General features: G+C 35.3%; 1 pseudogene; it reads left to right on the top strand.

The window, feature by feature from the left end:
* The first annotated feature begins 4,977 nt into the window (after window positions 1–4,977).
* LOC113911059 lies at window positions 4,978–11,534 on the top strand (annotated as a pseudogene).
* The last annotated feature ends 2,860 nt before the right edge of the window (window positions 11,535–14,394 follow it).

Below are 14,394 nucleotides of genomic sequence, written 5' to 3' on the forward strand. Positions count from 1 at the left end.
TAATCTTCACCTGTTCTTAAATTTTAAATGATATATTCAGCAGAGTATCTGTGTAGTAGATATTCTAAGACCTTGCATATATGAGATTTTTGTTTGTCTTAAGTCATGAATAACAATTTGGCTGAATATAGTGAATTTTTTAAAAATAAAACTTGTCTCTGCTTACTTGTATTATCTATTATTTCTTCTCTTAATTGTATAGTTGTTTAAATATAAGTGATCTCCACTGCCTCCTTTTCTTGTTGCCCCAAATCTGCTTTTACCCCTCCATGGAGTGGGCCATGTTGATCATCACAGATGATTTCTCAGTAGTAAATCCCCTTTCTTTTTATTCAAGCATCATTACCCATGTATATCTATGGTTCTAATCTCCAATTCTGTATCTTCATCTTTTTTTTTCATAATCACGTCCCTTTGGATAATCCATTATGACCCCAAACTCAGCTTTTGTAAGGTAGATTTCCTTACCTCTCAAAACAAACATCCTTTTCTCAATTAATGATACAAACACTTCTCAATCACCCAGGATGAAAACCTGAATTACTCTGTTTTTCCGCCTCCATTCCAAATCCTTTACCACGATCTGCCAATTCTTTAAAAAACACCCATTGAAAGCATTCCTTCCTTCCTTTCTATTTCTTCCACATAGAGATGACACACAGGTCAGACTCTAATCATTTCAGGTACAGAGTTTGAAATAGTCCCGAGCTAGTTTTTTGTCTTGTTTTGTTTGTTTTTTTGTCTTTTTTAAATCTCTAGGTTCCCTTTCCCTAATGCTAATTCTTGTATGACTGATCATAAAATTTTCTTCAGCATAATTTCTTTTGGGAAAAAAAAGAACTTGCTATGGTTTCTCATTTCATATGAAATAATGCAGCCAAAACTTCCTTAGCTGGGAGCACAAAGTTCTCTAGAATCTGAGTTTAATCTACCTTTCAAGCGGGTCTTTCAATTCTTTCCCTTTTCCTGGCAAGTCTAGGCTGTTCTTATCTTCAAAATGTCTTGGACACACTATATTTTAACCCATTTCTTATGCTATTTTCCAGATTTACCGAAGTTCTGAATGTGTTTGAAGTTTATTCACTTTTTTAAAAGATTTATTTATTTATTTATTTGAGAAGGAGAGAGAGACCGTGCAAGTGGGGGGAGGGGCAGAGGGAGAGACTCTTCAAGCCCACTCCTCACTCAGAGCGGAGCTGAAGTGGGGCTTGATCTCAGGACCCATGAGATCATGACCTGAGCCAAAACCAAGAGTTGGACACTTAACCGACTGAGCCACCCAGGTGCCCCGAAGTTTATTCACTTTTAAGGCACAATCCCATTTCCATATTGTTACTGTTAAGCTTCCCCTAAACATTTTGCTTCATGGTGAAATGTGCATAATCTGGCATACTATTGCATTAGTGTCTAATCGTGCTGAAAATATTTTGTGTGTGATCTTAGTGGCATATATGTATTAATGCACTGGTAATACATACACTGCACTTATTATTACATTGTTTATTTATGCTTAACATATAATTTGACCCCATAAATTAGTTTTAAGCTCTCTGAGGAAAGCACTGTATATAGCTCTTGTGCTCATTAGGATAGAGCCTTGCATACAACTGATGCTCGTTATATCCTTGTTAATGAATAGATGCTCTAAAAATGCATAAAAATGGAAACTATAGGCCATTAGACAGTGGAGTTGATAAATTTGAAAGAAAAATGATTCACTGAATGGCTCTTTAAGATAATGCAAGAACATAGAAGAGAAATATTTTCTTAAATTTCCATCAATGTAAACCTTAATCTTACAGAAAATAATTCTACAGCAGGAAGCTTAGTTGTGTTTTATATCTAGCAAGAGGAAAAGTTCCTGAATACCTTCATGTGTGTTTGAAAATAAGTAAGGTAATTGTTTTTCCTGCATTGATTCTAGGTATAAAGAAAACTGACTTAAATGTGAGACTGATGATTCTTGTTGGCAGCACAGCTTTTCAGAGAGTGGCTTCTTTGACCATCTCTGAAAGACGATCACCATCATTGCTTGAATTTCCATCTCCAGAGTAATTTTGAAATTCCTATGTACATACACATACCTATAATGTGCATATACTACAAAAATTTAGAATTGGAAATAACCTCACATATCACATAGCCCAGTATATATAACATTGAAGTATATAAGTACATTCCCTTCTTTGGAAAATTGAGCTTCATTTACTTATCAGGTTATGTTTCAACAAAACTTTTCAGGGGATTGAGTGGGTCTGCTGGAGTGAATCCTGTCAAGTCACCCATGAATAAAGATAATATGCTTTGAATGTCATTCTTCTAGGTGTGTCCCTGATGCCTATAAAAACTAAAGTGCTGGGACGCCTGGGTGGCTCAGTAGGTTAAGCGGCTGCCTTCGGCTCAGATCATGATCCCAGGGTCCTGGGATCAAGCTCTGCATCGGGCTCCTTGCTCAGCAGGGAGCCTGCTTCTCCCTCTCTCCCCCTCTGTTTGTGCTCTCTCTGTCAAATAAATAAAATCTTAAAAAATAATAAAAAATAAAAATAAAAACTAAAGTGCTACATATTTTAAGGCTTCCCACTCCATGGCACAGCCTATAATGTAGTTTCAATAAATATGTTCTGTTAAATAAAATTCTCAAATGAGTGCTGCATCCAGTTTTGTCTACTTTTGTCTGCTACATTACTCAGAGAATATCTACCCAATACAGAAAATTTTCTATAAAAATACTTGGAAGGCTTCTTTAATTGAGGGTTATAAGTCAAGAACAAAACAAAATTTTGATAAAAAGAATGAAATTTTATATGTATATGAAATATATATAATTATATTTAATATGTAATATTAAATATTGTAAAATAGTATAATATATAATGTTAATATAATGTGCATATATTATATATATATATATATATGGCTCCTAAATGATATGTAGTGGGAGAAATATATAAACTTCTAATGCTTCCACACTAATGAACTCTTGAAATGTTTTAAAGAACTAGGCTTTATTATGATCTGATTCATATTTCTCTTCTGTTTCTGTGGGGATGCACGCAATGTAATATTTTGTCATTTTCACCCTCTCACACACACACACATGCACATGCCCGAACAAGAATTTTGATTTTGCAGACAATTCTTTTTTTATACATTTGTTCATTCTGAGTTCTAAAACTTTATCAAGCTTTGGCATATAGTGCTTTCTCACTTTCAGTTAATAGCAAAATTCTGGACTTCTGCTTGGTTCAGTACTACACGGATGATTTTTGTCTATATTTAGGAAAACCTAGAATTTCTTGTTTTTTTCTCATCTTAGAGTTCTGTGTTATGGTCTGCATTCTCCAATCTGTCTTGAGTCTTTTGTGGAGAAAGCTAGCTTCCTGATGAAGATCTAGGTTACAAACTGATCTTCTTTACTCCCATGTCATTGGCAGAATATTGGCTTCTGTGACTCAATAGAATGTCAACAAGCATCCTTCTTGGCTGCCGCACTACACTATTAGATATAAAATTCAGCTATTGTGTTCCCAATGTCACAAAGGCTACGGATGAGTAATTGTTAAGCTGTAGTCTTTCCAATTTCTCCAGTCCTTATTCTTTTTAAAGATTATTTATTTATTTGAGAGAGTGAGAGTATAGAGGGAAGAGAGGCAGAGAGAAAAGGAGAAAATCGTCAAGCTGACTCCTCACTGAGTGCAGAGCTGTGGAGCCCGACGGGAGGGCTTGATCCCAGGACCCTGAGATCATGACCTGAGCTGAAGTCAAGAGTTGGGTGCTTAACCAACTGAGCCACCCAGGTGTCCCCATAAACTCTCCAGTCTTCAAAGGACTTTATAGCAGACATGGTGCTTTTAAGATGGAGTTAGATTCTTATGGGTCTTCAAACCTTATTTTTATAGCCATGAGGTTATGATCGTAGGTTGTATTGTATATATAGATAGATGGATAGAATTCTAACCTCATACAGACGGTCTCTTTAAGGGACCTCAGTGAAAAGTCTTGTGTGGAAGGAAGACAAAGAACAGGGGTCTAAATGGTGCTCTGTTGAAATGGTGAAATTTCATCTGACAGACTGCTTCTGTTGCACACAAATGCTGTAAGGCTTTGTTTGAATGTGAATCAACCAATACTTGGCCTAAGTTACTGCTGAGCAGCAGGGGAGTTTCTCCCAACTGTGGTTTTAGATAGAAACTCTAGTTGCCCTATCTTCAGGTTGCCTCCAGTGATGTGGTGATTGTATTTGTCAGTGTGAAAAGATTGAGCCATACATACTGATGAGACTAAGAACCACATAGACCATAATCCACAGCCAAGTGCACAGAAAACTTTGCTGTTCTAGCCATCAGAGATATAAAGATGAATGATACCCGGCCCTGGCTCCAGAGGACCTTGGAGATTATTAGGGAAGAATGATGTGAAATAGGAAAAGTAAAAGCAAGGTGTTAAATGCTACCAACTCAATATAAACAAAGCATTGAAAGACAATAGAAGATAAAAACCACTCTCTTTGCCTGATGGGAGTGAAGTTGTGAACTTATTCTCTGATCAGACATACAGAACCCAGTCAGTTTATACAAAATCAGCTACTGACAGTTGTGGGTGTAAGAAAGGTGTTAGGAACTATAAACAAATATTTTCAGTGAACTCTTCATGAGACTTGTGGCTTAAGAGTGTTGGAAATGTGTGCTGGATGGTTGATTTGAGTAGAAGCTACCAGTGGGGTTCCTACTGTGTGAATGGAATAAACTGTGTTAAAATGATTTGTGTAAGTATAGGAGCCAGCTGAGGATATAGACTTTGTAAAGTATTTTTATATACAAATTCAGTCTATATTTCTCTATACCTTTTATCTTTTACCTATTTTAATTTCCATGTACTTGCAGGTTAAAAGCCTGTAATTCTACCTTTGTTCTGGGGAGCTCAACTCTGTAAAATATGAGCTGCTTCCAGCAGCAGTGGTCATGGGGAAACAAAAGCATGGGTGTTCAAACAGTGGAATCAGAAGACAAGAATGAAGAGGGGATGCTGGAAAAGAAAAAAAAAAATGACAGTGCTTTGCTCTGTCTCCAGGGTAAAAATGAAAGTATTTCATTAACATATACTTAGATAATATTACATTCTTATAGTGCATATTTAAATTTGGATTTGAAAAAAACTACTTACATCACAAGATTTTGCATCATCTAAAAGAATATCTTAATTGGTCCATCTGGCATTTGAAATAATACTTATTATAAAGCAGGTGTTAGACATTTTTGAATATTACATCCTTAATTAAAGCTTAAAGAAACTAAGATTACACTTTCTATTTTAAAAGTTAAAAATCTAAAGTTACTGGACACAACAAAATGTATGGAATCATGATTTTTAGATTAGATCACTCATTATTAGATATTACTTCTTGAACTTTAATTTTTAACCTACTTTTGTTTTGGATTTGAGACATGTACTAGTTAAGAGTCAATGTTTGGAGATCATTTATTTTCAAACATTATCCTAATTGAGAAAATTAGGATGATGTCATTCCATAAGCATTTACTTTTGAAAAGAGTTCATGATAGATTTTACTCTAGTCTTAGGCACTTTTTCCAAGGACTGTGAATCTATCATTTGATACTTCAAAGCAAAAATGCATTAAAAATGTGAAAAAAAACACATTAAAAATGTGTAGCCTGTATTATTAAATACGTGCTTTTTAGAAGATTCTCTGGGGTCCTTTAAGCTTAGATTCTGCCACAATTTCCTAGGATTTTGAAAAGTAAGTGATCATTTAGAGAGTCTATACTATCCCTATAAAAATGAAAATCTCCTTGGTTTCAATCTTTCATATGGCCTGTATGGAGAAGATCAGAAGGACTGAGAATGATGATAGTACTATTTGCGTATACAACAGGTTAAACAGCAATATGTAAAGAGTATCTGTGAATCAAATTTAGGAAGATTGAAAGTTCCAGTGGAGGTCTCTAAGGTTATTTTTGGCAAACTCTATTAAAAACATCTATTAATGTTTAATTAAATAAATGGAATACAACAAGGACCCAGTTCTTATGTTTAAGAACATTTTAAGCACTCCAGCTCTACTTGTGTACATGAATTATCTCTATAAATTGGCCTGGAAGTGACAACAAGCATCAAAATAAAGCAGACATTAAGCAAAATTCTATACAAGGAAATAGGCACATTTAATGATATGGGCATGGTTTCTCTTCTCTAGATTCTTATAATTATAAAAAGGAACCGGAAGCTCCCATCAGTGTTTTTGGATGTCAAAGAAGAAATGAAAATATTAGTACTCTAAGAAATAAACCATGTATCAAATTTATATGTAATATAGAAATGCCATTATTAATTTAGACTAGATGATACAATTAAGATTCAAAATAATTTCAATAAGCTCTCAAAATTTAATAATGACTGTAAATTCTAAGTAATGACAGCAAAAATACAGCATTAGGAAAGAAGTGGTTCAAAAGAAGCTTACAGGAATAATATCTAGAGGGGTGTTTAATTCAGTTAAACTAGTTCATAAGAATTAAATGAATATTTGTTGATAAGTAAAACACTTTGCTAAGTGTCTTAAAAAATACAAAAATGAGTGTACTTATTTTGTCTTTAAGAAATCTACTTATGCATAAATGATTTATATGCACAGATATTCATAAATAAAATACACAGTATCTGTCATGTGATTGAAATAAAGTTAAATCAGTGAATGAATAGAGACATGTGACAAAATTAGTTCTACTTTGGGAGAATTTTCACAGAAAACTTTTTTTTTTTTAAGATTTATTATTTGAGAGAGAGCGAGAGCATGAGCAGGCAGAGGGCCAGAGGGAGAGAGAGAATCTCAAGCAGACCTCTACTGATCAGGGAGCCTGACACAGGGCTTGATGCCACGACCCTGAGATCATGACCTGAGCCGAAATTAAGAGTCAGACGCTTAACTGACTGAGCCACACAGCACCCCAAAAAGTTAGCTTAAAGATAGAACTTAAAATAAAAAAAAATAGTATTTTAAAAACTAGATATAAAAGAATGCTCCAGACCAGCTCTGTCCAGTAGAACTTTCTGTGATGATAGAAATATTTTATATCTGTACTATTATGGTAGCACATAATTCTCAGTTGAGAACTTGAAATGTTTGAATTGAATTTTTAAATGTATTTAATTTTTATTAATTTAGCTTTCATGGCTACTGTGTTGAACACCACCACTCTAGGCAAAGAAAGCAGCATGAGCAGAAGCACTGAAGATTCAGAGAGCATGGGAACTTCCTTTGGAGGTGGCCATTTCTCTGGTCTGGCAGGAGTAAAGCTGGGTGATAAAGTAGAAGGTAAGATTAAAGGAATACAGCTCAGTAAGATTTTGGAAGATTTTGCCCATTAGGCCGTTATAGAATAGGCAATGAAAATTTAGGAGCAGGTTTGAGTCAAGTCCAACCCTGTGTTTTAGGAAGAAAACTGGTGGTAGTGTGAGTCAAACCAAAATGATCAAGAAAGTGGTTACTGTTGGGGCACCTGGGTAGCACACTCAGCATCTGACTCTTGGTTTCAGCTCAGGTCATGATCTTGGGATCAGGGGATTGAGCCCTACATATGTCTCCGTGCTTAGCAGGAAGTCCGCTTGGGATTCTCTCTCCCTCTTCCTCTCTCCCTCTGACCCTTCCTCCACCTCTAAAATAAATAAATAAATCTTTAAAAAAAAGTAGTAACTAAATGTTTATACAAGTGATTTTAAGATATTAAGACAAGAGAAGACAAAAGGACAGTTGCAAAAAGGAAAATTCAGAAATATATTTATCATATTGCCTTAGTTTGTTTCCCCAAACTAAGGAGGAATCATTTGAGTAAAAATTACAAGTGCAAGTGGCCAGAGAGTTGCTGGAAGAGGGAGGAGGGGGACCAGGGAAAAGATGGCAGCCAGTATTGGGAGTGTGACTAGGCCAGCTATCCATCCAGATGGGTAGCTGGAGTTCATTACTACAGGAAGACTCTGGGCCTCAAAATTATCTCAACAAAAGAAGAAGGGCACTGAGACATTTATACACAATTCCCATCCATCTCTGGTTGAGAGCTATTTCCAGGGGATGTTAATTCCCCAGGACTTCTGGCCTGTTATACACTTGGAAGGAATAATTTTCGGTATTTTCAGGGAAAAAATAACCCTCAGGAATAGAGATGCAGATGATGGGATTTGGAAGCCCTCGGGAAAATATTGAAATGGTAGCATCCAGAGTATGTAGTCAAGACTCTGACAGTGTCTCCTATACATATGAGTATCATACTGGGTATGCCACACATTTTATAAAATGTTAAAATATCTGTAAACATACTAACAGGTTTACTTCTTAAATATGAAGATAGATGGCACTCAAGTAAAAAAATCTAAGAACAATAAAAATACATTCATATTGGAAAAGAAATATGTATGTAGAATACTAACACATATTTAGTCAAAAGAACATAGATGAGATGATAGACCATTCACAATTGAAGCAAATTGTGGTTGTGTTTTTTTTTTGTTTTGGATCCAGTGGTTCTCAAAGTTTTCCATGGCCCTTTGGTGTCCTGCCAAGTTTTCACAGTGTGCCCCACTTTGATAAATATGTGAGGTTCACTGTTGCTATAATTGAGTACATATTCTGTTATGACAATGTCTGATGAGCTGAAAAGTGAGAGATGAGACATAGAGCACTGTGAAGCCAGACACTTGAAAATGTCTTTATTAGAACATGTGAGAACTCTGCTGCATAAACATAGGCAAGAATTTGGTCAGTGAAATAAAAATTTTAACCTAAACTTTGACACAAGCTTAATGATTAGGCAATTGAAGATGCTTTCATAGATACTGGGAGTTATTATTGTTCTTTAGTAATGACAGTATTTTAGTTATTCCTAACATGTTGTGGTTTGGATCCCTTTATCACTTTGTCACCAGAACTGTAATATACTAAAGTGTACCAGTCAAAAAACAAAACAAAAATAGTTTGAGAAATGTAGGCTGATTTGGGACTATGTACGTGTTTTGGGCTGATATATCATTAAGTTGTGAATTTTTTATGACTATTAATAACTGTAAAAACATTTTTATTATTGAGTGTACAGTAAGTAAAGCAGAAATTTTCTTGGTTACTGTTGATTTTATCAACAGACACAGAAATGTTAGTAAGATACATTCATTACAAATTAGTTGTGGAAATGATGGCCAATTCAGGACTTATAGCATCAAAAGTACACTTAATAACTAGGGGCATACCTCTTGCAAGCAGCATATTTTCTAGTGAATCAAAGAAGCTATTTTGCTAAAAGTTAGATCATAAATGAATATTTTATTCTAATTCATTATTTGTTATTAATACTACTGCTCTGACACTTTCTGTATCAACTCTGTGTGAAGGTGGATAAAGTCTTCTATAGCTATTAGGTGCTTTATTTTTCTGTATAAATTTCTTCACAGTTCATTGGCTATTAATGCATGTTTCTGCCTTAAACATGGAACATTGAGAAAGTGTGCTTCAAAAATATCTAAAACTAAAAAAAAAAAAAACAAAACTCAAACTTACTGCATATCAATAACCACCAAAAGTTTAACTGGTCTAAACATTATATATGCAAGATTGCTTGAAGGATATAATAAGTACATTTTTCTCCATGTTGTTTAACTGTCATTTATTTACCACTTTCACATTTTTGCCATCTCCAGTTACCCCCTGTGCTTAATATATTTCTAAATGGACCATGAAATTAATTTACTAAATAGAAAGGAATTTGTAAAAAAACATAAAACACTGTTACTACATTTAAAATTAAAATAAAAATGAAATAAATTTCATATAAATAAAAACAAATTTATTCAAGCTATAAAATTAAGTACCTGAAAGTATGTACCTAAATTCTTCTCAGAATGTAATTATTTATAAGTAGTCAATAATAAGTGAGACGTTCCATTTAATTTGTTTAGATTAAGAAAAAAAATCTATTCAAAATGGGCTAGTCTTGCCTTTTTTATTTGTATTGCACAGTGTTAAGAATCAATGTGTATGTTGTTGAATAAGACAAAGATATTAACTCCCTTCTCTAATGCTGTTAGATGCTTAGAAGTCCTGAAAAACTCATCCCCTTTGATTCAAAAAGCCATCTAAAGTGATCTTCAAAATCTTTATTCTATATGTATCAGGTTATTAGGAAATGTCAGCAAAATAAGGGGAAAAGTAGTTTACCCATTCAACACTACCATCCAGTTTGGAAATATACAAAGGAATTTTAGTACTACTTTTATTAGGTAATACAAGGGTCTCTTTTTAATGTTCAAAATATTTTTAATGAATTTTTCTGGTGAAGTTGTCCAGATAAGAAGATGATCCAAATTCTCATAGTCAAATAAGCTCCTAACGCAGATAACTTTCCTCTTTACATATTCACATATTCTTTCCTTTTGCTTCAGCAATTGATCTTCCCCGTGATTTCTGTGTGTACGATTGTACAACATTGGACTTGTATTTCCAGGCCTCCTTTGCCCTTAGATTTGTGATTTTGACTGCTCTGAGCAGTGGCATCCATGTGGAGGAAAAGGTGTGTTTAACAAAAGATGTACTTAAAGAAAAGGGAAATGTCCCCTCCCAATATTTTTTCTCCTTCCTTTTGGCTGATATGCAGATGTGATAGTTTGAGCTGGAGTATCAATCTTGGACTATGAGATGGAAACCATGATGCAAAAATTGTCTGAGAAGAACCAGAAGCCAGAGTTATAAAGCAAAGGAAGCCAAAACCTGCACTGGATTTTCCTTTCGCCTTCCTTCCACCACCCCTTTCAAACCTAAACTGGAGCCAGTTGCCCACCAGCCTAGCATTGCCTTCACCAGACCCTCAGTGATGCTGATGTGCAAAAGCAGATGAAGCATATGATGGCTTTTATTGAGCAAGAAGCCAACGAGAAAGCCAAAGAAATAGATGCAAAGGCAGAGGAAGACTTCGAGATTGAGAAAGGTCATCTTGGGCAAACCCAAAGACCAAGATTATGGAATAGTATAAGAAATGAAAGCAGATGGAACAGCAGAAGAAAATTCAGACATCCAATTTGATGAATCAAGCAAAGCCCAAAGTCCTCAGAGTGAGAGGTGACCTTATTAAAGACCTACTAAACAGAGTGAAACAGAGGCTCAGCAAAGTGGTAAAAGACACAGCCAGGTACCCAGTGCTGCTGGATGGACTGGTCCTCCAGGGTTTGTACCAACTGTTGGAGCCCTGAATGTGCGTACATTTCAGGACACAAGCTTTCCCTCTGGTAAAGGCTGCAGTGCCAAAAGCAATTTCTATGTATAAAATTGCCACCAAAAAAGATATTGATGTCCAAATTGATCCGGAGGACTACCTGCCTGAGGAGGTAGTGGTGGAGTTGAGATCCATAATGGAGATCATAAAATACAAGTTTCCAATACTCTGGAAAGGTGGCTAGATCTCATAGCCCAGCAGATGCTGCCAGAAGTGCAGGGAGCCTTATTTGGTACAAATGCCAACAGGAAGTTTTTGGACTAAGCCTCTGGGAGAGGTGGACTTGATCCACTGCTCTATTGCTATGATGTAGAAGCTTCTGATATTTGAAGAGACAGGATATCTGTGTGGCTTCCTCTTCGCTGTTCTAATATTCCATACTTATCCATGGATACCCTTCTGTAGCTAATGCCCTTGGCGTAATTGTGAACAATGAGAGAAAATTTCACTTAACATGATCAGGATAATTCCTTCTAGTTTATCTAAAAGTAGCATAGCTTTCATTTGCTTCTGTAGCACGGAGGTGAAGGTATCCGATGATGGTTACACGAACTTCACCAAGTCTCTTTCTCTGGTTTCAGTTCTTCAATCTAGAGGATGATGTTCTCTGACATTAAGCCTCTGCCCTTTAGGCTTAAAATGCATGGGGTGGGGCACATTCCTGCCAGCAGTAGTAGCTGTGAAGTTCACCTGTTTGGACCTAGAAGTGTTCCTCATCTGTAAATATGATTTAAAATCTAAGCCATGAATATGCTTTATTTATTAAAACAACAGGTTTACATGGACAAAAATGGTGTGAAAAGCCTCCACATCTCTCTTATTGATAATTGTGGAGTACACATGCCAACAATGTTCTGCCTGCATTTATGCATGAGGAAAGTAAGCATTTATTTCTAGCCAATATTATTTTGATGTTTTCTGTCACTATAAGTCAAACAATCATTAGAGGAAAAACTTTCTTTCCATTTTGCAATTATTTCCCCCACATAGTTGTGTACTTGGAATGATGGTATGAACTTGTCTTAGGAGGTAAAGTAGAATTTAACGAATGACCAAATTATATCTGTAATATATACACATGTCAGGGTCTGTTCCTTTTACGTGAGTGGTTGTGTAGATTCAAGATTTCATCTAAAAAATTATAAAGATCTTCTTGCAACCCATGTAGTTATACCAGCGCATTTCCCATGGAAACCCCAAGAGTTTCAGTATGGCATAAAACAGTTGTACACTCTTACTGTGCGTATTTCTACAGTACTGAGAAAAAAAGTTAAAAATTCAGGAGCCTTCCTTTTATGTTATTGGAACCTGTAGCAGTTTTATTATATACTGAGTTATTTCTATTAACTCTTCATGCATAACTTACATTATAAGGATTTCTTACATATACAGTAAGGAGTGGATTTTTATAGATTCAGACGCAAGAGCTTAAACACGTGGGACTCTTTTAAAGTAACAGTGGCTTAACTATTAGCACTACTTGACCAATAAAATACTCCCAGCCTAGACTGTTAATTGTTATGATCCTATCAATACAATAATTTACTGATATTCTGGTATAACGTAAATGTATTATAGCATAATTCAGAAAAAAATAGTGTTGAATGAGATAAAATAATATTCTTGGGATTCTATGGCCATAAGGACTTCCCTCAGTCTTTCTGTTTAGGGTCCAGCATGCTAATATTTCGCTCTGGCTCACTCTCTCTAATCAGATGCAGTGACAAACAACCCAGTTAGTGACTTAAAGCTGAGAGTTTAAGTCTTGCTCATTCTACTGTCTATCACATCTTCTTCACTTAGAACCAAGGATAACCATGTAACCTTTACCTAGGACACTGCTATTCTCTTGGTAGAATGAAAGAGATAAATGGCAATCCCTAAGCTGGTTCTTAAAACTGTTCAGAAGTGACACACTTCACAATTACTCACATTTTATTGACCAAAGCAATGCAAGTGGACAGACCTAAATCCAATGACATCAGGAAATATAATCCTCCCCAAAAGAAAAGCATTATGAATATGGAAGAAGGTGTTTAAAAATCTAGCCTATAATCTAATCACCCTATTACCAAGGGGATGCTTCCGTCATATCTCCTTTATAACATCATAACTGAATCTTTGGGTCAATAGATTAATAATATTTGCTAGGAAGAAGTCCTTATCTAGGGAAAGTTCTTAATGGGGTGCTCCTGGCTAAAGATGGCTTGATAAATAAAAACAGAATCTATGGATTTATGGAGGTATGGCTCCCTGGAAAATATCACACTAGCTGGTGGGAAATTGGAAATGCTTCATAAACACAATGCTCCCTGATATCCAAGGTAATAGCCTATATACCCCATTTAGAGATTTTGTCTTTTTTTGGCCAAGAGTGAATGTTCACTGTGGGAAGGAAAGAACCCAGGGGCTGCTCAGCATGTCTTAGAAGTCTCTTTGCTTTATCTGAGTCTCTTGATTATCTGTATCCTTGAAATCACTAGCAGAACCTGAATTTGGGTATGATGTCTAACCCACTTAAGTTTGATTTGAAAATTCAGTCCTTTGTGTTACTCAACAAATCATATGGCCAAGCCTGATAACAGTGCAGTGAAGGGGAAGCAATTATTTTTGAACAGTAATGTAATCTACCATGCTCATTGTGCTTATTGATATATTTAGATTTATTATTGGCTTCTTATACTGTTTTTTGAAATGCTTTTCTTTGTGTGCATGTTTTCTGTTTGCTTTCTATTTGATCAGTATTTCTTCCTATTATACTCTTTATTGGTTTGGAATTTATATTTTATTTCTGGGATTTATTGGCAACCAGTGATTTTTTTTTTTACTGTCTTCATAATTTTACCTTTTCCAGAATGTCATATAGTTAGGATCATACAGTATTTAATCTTTTCAGACTGGCTGCTTTTACTTAGTAATGTGCCTTTAAGATTCCTCCATGCCTTTCTGTGGCTTGATAGCTCATTTCTTTTTAGTGCTGAATAATATTCCATTGTCTGGATGTACTACAATTTATCTATTCATCTACTAAAGAACATCTGAGTTCCTTCTAAGTTTTGGCAATTGTAACTAAAGCTGCTATAACATTTGTGTGAAGGTTTTTGTGTGGACACATTTTCAACTC

This window comes from Zalophus californianus, chromosome 12 (assembly GCF_009762305.2).
Source record: "Zalophus californianus isolate mZalCal1 chromosome 12, mZalCal1.pri.v2, whole genome shotgun sequence".
Taxonomy (NCBI): domain Eukaryota; kingdom Metazoa; phylum Chordata; class Mammalia; order Carnivora; family Otariidae; genus Zalophus; species Zalophus californianus.